Here is a 5,633-nt window from a genome sequence, read left to right as displayed (position 1 = left end):
AAAAAAAAAAAAAAAAAAAAAAAAAAAAAAAAAAAAAAAAAAAAAAACAATAATAATAATAATAGTAATATTAAATAAAATAAAATAAAAATAGATAGATAAATAAATAAACAAAATAAATTAATAATAATATGTAAAATATATAAATAAATAATATTAATAATAATAATAATTCTGTGAAATAACTTCACATCTATATTTCATCTAAATTCTCTCCATTAAATTTGTTTTTTTCAAGAAAATAATAATTTGATCTTTGACTTTACCAGCATCACTACTAAAGATATCATTAATTGTAAATTTTATATTCATTTTAGTTATTTCTTTTTGGAAATGTCTTCTTTCTAATTCATATCCACAACATTCCATAAAAACATGTTTTACTGTTTCAGGGAGATTACAGTTATCACATAACCCCGTGGCATGTTTTCCTATTACTTTAAGAGAGCTATTGAGACCCGTATGTCCTATTCTGATTCGGGTCATTATTGTTTCTACTTTTCTGTTTCTTCCCGTTTTCTTTGTGCCTCCTACCTTTTTCTGAATGTTATACAAATGTCGTCCTGTATCAATTATGTCCCAATTATCCTGCCATATATTCGTAACATATCTATTTATTATCATTTTACACTCAGATTTACTTAATGGAATTTCATAGTTTACATTTTTAGATTTTACTGCCTGTTTAGCAAGAATGTCTGCACCTTCATTGCCTTCCACTCCCACATGTGCTGGAACCCAAACAAAATCTACAGATATTTCCCTCAAGTGAAGTTTATATAGAATGTGGTAAACCCTGTCAATTAGGTCTTGTCTTTCTGATTTACTTGATTTGATGCTTAATAAGACTGCCATATTATCCGATGCAATGACATATTTTTGACCATTATATTTTTCAATCCATTCTAAACCCATGATTATAGCTAATAATTCTACTGTGTATACTGTCAAGTTGTTTGTTGTTCTTTTCTTCATCTCTATATTTAGATTTGGGATGTACACTGCTGCTCCTGTTTGTCCTGATTCTGGATCTTTTGATCCATCTGTAAATACTATAATTTTATCCATATGTTGTTTATGAAAGAATTGTTGCACTAAGAAGTTTTCTGAAATATTTTTCCCTTTATTTTTGATTAATTTATGTAATGATAAATCGACAGAAGGATAAATATATAACCAATGATGGATACACGATTGATTAACTGTTGGACTTAATTCTATTTCATGCAACCCTGCATAGTGAGCTTTGATATTACCTATCCAGCCAAAACTATAAATATTTGTTTTTTGATGTTCCCAACATTCCTGTAATATATTATGAACTGGGTGTGTTTGGTCATGTCCTTTAATATTAATCCAGTATAGTAACATTTGTTTCAATCTTCTTATTCGTAAAGGCATTTCCCCCATTTCAACTTGTAGAGCTGAAACTGGTGATGTTCTAAATGCTCCACTGCATATTCTGAGTACTTTTGATTGTTCTATATCCAGAAGTTTTAAATGAGTTTCTGCTGCTGCCATATAGCTAATGCTGCCATAGTCCATTGTTGATCTCATAAGTGATTGATATATATTTACTAATGCTTCCCTACTTGCTCCCCATTCCCTTCCTGTTAAACAACGCAATAAATTATTAACATTTTTACATTTTATTTTTATTTTTTCTATATGTTGCTTCCATGTAAGTTTTTCATCAAAAATCATGCCTAAAAATCTTATATCCTTAACCTGTTCAAGGTTTTGACCATATAACTTTAAGGAGATAGACTTATGTTTTCTAGAGAAGCAGATAACTTGAGATTTTGTTGTTGAAAGTTTAAAACCCCAGTTATTGGACCATATTTCAACTTCATTGATTGCCTTTTGCATTTTATTTCTGAGATATTCTACATTACGACCACGAATCCATAAAGCTCCATCGTCCGCATATAAAGATTTACTGATTCCATGATCTATTTTATCAAATATGTCATTGATCATTATCAAGAATAATACTGGGCTACAAACACTACCTTGAGGAGTACCATTCTCCACAATATATTTACTTGAAAATTCCTTTCCCACTCGCACTTCTATTGTTCTTTCAAACAAAAAATTACTTATCCAATTAAATAGTTTTCCTTTTACCCCAAGTTTTTCCAGTTTTACTAATAAACCTTCTTTCCAAAGTGTATCATAAGCTTTTTCTATATCGAAAAAGACTGCAATAACTGATTCTTTGTTAGCTTGTGCTTTCCTTATCTCTGACTCGAGGCATAAAATAGAGTCCATTGCGTTTCTCCCTTTCCTGAATCCACTTTGATTTGGTGATAACAGATTATTAAATTCTAAATAACTATATAGCCTTTTAGTTATTATTTTTTCCATTGTTTTCCCCAATTGTGAATTCAAAGCAATGGGTCTATAGTTGGAAGGATTTGAAGGATCTTTACCTGGTTTTAATATTGGTATTATTATTGAATTTTTCCATGAAGTTGGTATTTTACCACTATCCCAAATTAAATTAAACAAAATTAATATTGCTTTAATAGAATTTTCACCCATATGTTTTAACATATCGTAACAAATATTGTCTTTTCCAGGAGATGATTGATTAGTATTACTAAGCGCTCTTTTAAATTCAAATAAAGTAATAGGTAGATCCATCGTCCCTCCATTGACAGTTTTTTTGTTATCTATATTTGGATGGTTTTTTAATATATTGCTCCTCAACTCCCTAACATTTGCTGAAATATTGTCAGAACTATGTATTTTAACCAGTGTTTTAACTAATAATTCTGCTTTATCTAGATCAGTTATTGCAACAGTGTTTTCATTTTTAATTATTGGGATTTCATATTTCCTAGTTATTCCATTCATCTTCTTTATCATCCCCCACACATCTGATAATTTAGTTTCTCTCCCTATGGTAGAGCAATATTTTTGCCAGTATTCTCTTTTTGCTTTTCTTATTGTTCTCCTAACAATTGCTTGTTTCCTTTTATAAAATATTAACTTTTCAATTGTATGCTGAACTTTTAGTTGTTTAAATGCTTTATTCCTTTCTTTAATAGCTTTTTTACAGTCCTCATCCCACCATGGAACATTCTTTTTAATTCTACTTCCTGTACTTTTAGGTATTGCTTTATTTGCATTCTGTATAAGTATTGTTGTTAATTTTTCATTAAATTCTTCAATATCTTTAATATCTTCTCTAATAATTTCTCCACATTTAATTTCAGTCAGATTTTGAAACTTGATCCAGTTTGCTTTATTAAATTGCCACCTAGGTACTCGAAATGTTTTTCCTTTAAGAACATCCAGTCCTATTTTAATGGTTATTGGATAATGATCACTACCAAGTGATGTTTTATTTATTACTTCCCACTGCGTAATTCCTGCAATGTTATTTGAGGTGACTGTTAAATCTATTGCTGTTTCTGTGTTCTTTGTAATATTATATCTGGTCCCTGTTCCATTATTTATGCACACCAGTCTGTTATCATCAATGAATTCCTCTACGTTTCTGCCATTTATGTCTGTGTGATCACTTCCCCAAAGATTATTGTGAGCATTAAAATCTCCACACCAAACAATTTTCCCCTGTTCCTGTCCTCTAACTATATTCAGTGTTTCAATAGTTAATTCTTTACATGGATTATAATAATTAATAATGATCATTTCATCCCTACCTGTCCATATTTTAATAGTAATGTATTCATGCTCTTTTCCTATATGGATTATACTGTAACCTATATTATTTTGTACAAGGATCATTATTCCTCCACCCCTTCCATTACCTCTATCTCTTCTGATGGCAGTGTACCCATGTAAAACAAAATCTAATTCTGGTTTTAACCAGGTTTCCTGAATACAGATGATATGTGGTTTTTCTTGTAGTTGTGATATGTAATGTTTAAAATCTTGACCATTTGAGATGAGACTTCTAGCGTTCCATTGAAATATGTTTATGACCATGTGGAAGTAGCACCTTCTGACTGAGTTGGTGTTACTCCTTTACCTATCATATTTTCTACAGCTTCCCAACCAAGGTCTTTAACATCTAGATATTTTTCTGCAGCCCTCACTATGATTTTAATCTTTTCAGTTTTCTTTACTGTCTGAGCTGAACAATTAATCACTTCCACCATAAACAGCACAAAATCCTTTTTGTTCACTATCATTGAATCATTAGGTATTTTAGAGCATCCATCACAAGTTTTTGGTTTTATATTTGGTGTCACTGTTGGTTTTGGCTTCTCTGGTTGATTTGGGATTCTTTTCACAGCTTCAGCATAAGTTATCCCTTGAGCGAGTTTCACTTTTTGGATTTCCTCTGCTCTTTTACTGTATTGACATCCACGGTAAGCAGAAGTGTGTTCTTCTCCACAGTTACAACATTTAATTTTTGCCTCTTTTTCACATTTCCCATATTCATGTTCACCTGCACATCTTCCACATCGTTGTTTTCCTTTACAGATTGCTGCTACATGTCCAAATTTCTGGCATTTAAAACACCTTAACGGAGGAGGAATGTATTGTTTCACATCATAGCTCATATAGCCTATGTAGACTTTACTTGGTAAACATTCACTTTCAAATTTAATCAAGACTGACAAGCTGTTACATCGTTCTCCATTTCTTGTTGTTTGCAGACGTTTAATTTCTTTCACTTTTGCTCCACGTATGTTTGCTTGAATTTCTTCATTTGAGATTTTTAAAGGGACTCCACTAATGACTCCTCTACCCATTTTTTTGTTTTCAACCAGACTGCTCTGAACTTTCTTTCCTTCCATTTTGTGAATCTTAATTGCCTTTCCTTGTTGAATGCTGTCTCTGCAATGAACAAAAAGTGCTCCGCTTCGTAAAACCTTAGCGCTAAGGACTTCACCTATTAGTTTATTTATTGTTTTGGTTAATTGTATTGGGTTCCATTCACCAAAAGATTCTCCCTCTTGATTTAATTTAATAATAACTTTATACTCATCTTTTGGTTTCTTAGTTACTAGTTCATTTTCCTCATCCTTTTCTGGGTTAGAAATATCTTCAGCTGATGTCTGCTTTTTACGCTTTTTTCTGCTTTTTGAAGCAGCTAACTTACTCCAATCTTCTTCATTTCCGCCACTATTTTCTTCCATTTCATCAAACTCACTTCCTGATCCAGAACTTCCCTCTGCAACCTCCTGCCCATTCACAGCCCAGCCGCTGCCAACCGCCTTACCAAATTGCTGACTCATCTTTTCTCTCTCCGTCATCCATCCGCTCGCCAGCGTCAAACGCGCCTTGTCTCCACAACAGAAGTCATCTCAGGGCACTGAACAAAAACATTCATAGATAAACAGTGGCGGCTCTTGGACTTTCCACCAGGGGGGGCTATAACTCCAAAACAGACTATATATATATATATATATTTACAGGTCCTTCTAAAAAAATTAGCATATTGTGATAAAGGTCATTATTTTCCATAATGTAATGATAAAAATGAAACTTTCATATATTTCAGATTCATTGCACACCAACTGAAATATTTCAGGTCTTTAATTGTTTTAATACTGATGATTATGGCATACAGCTCATGAAAACCCAAAATGCCTGTCCCAAAAAATTAGCATATCATGAAAAGTTTCTCTAAACAAGCTATTAACCTAACCATC

The sequence above is a fragment of the Nematolebias whitei genome, chromosome 9 (genome assembly GCF_014905685.2).
Source record: "Nematolebias whitei isolate Nwh7 chromosome 9, NemWhi1, whole genome shotgun sequence".
NCBI classification, from domain to species: domain Eukaryota; kingdom Metazoa; phylum Chordata; class Actinopteri; order Cyprinodontiformes; family Rivulidae; genus Nematolebias; species Nematolebias whitei.
Note: the sequence above shows the minus strand (reverse complement) of the source record.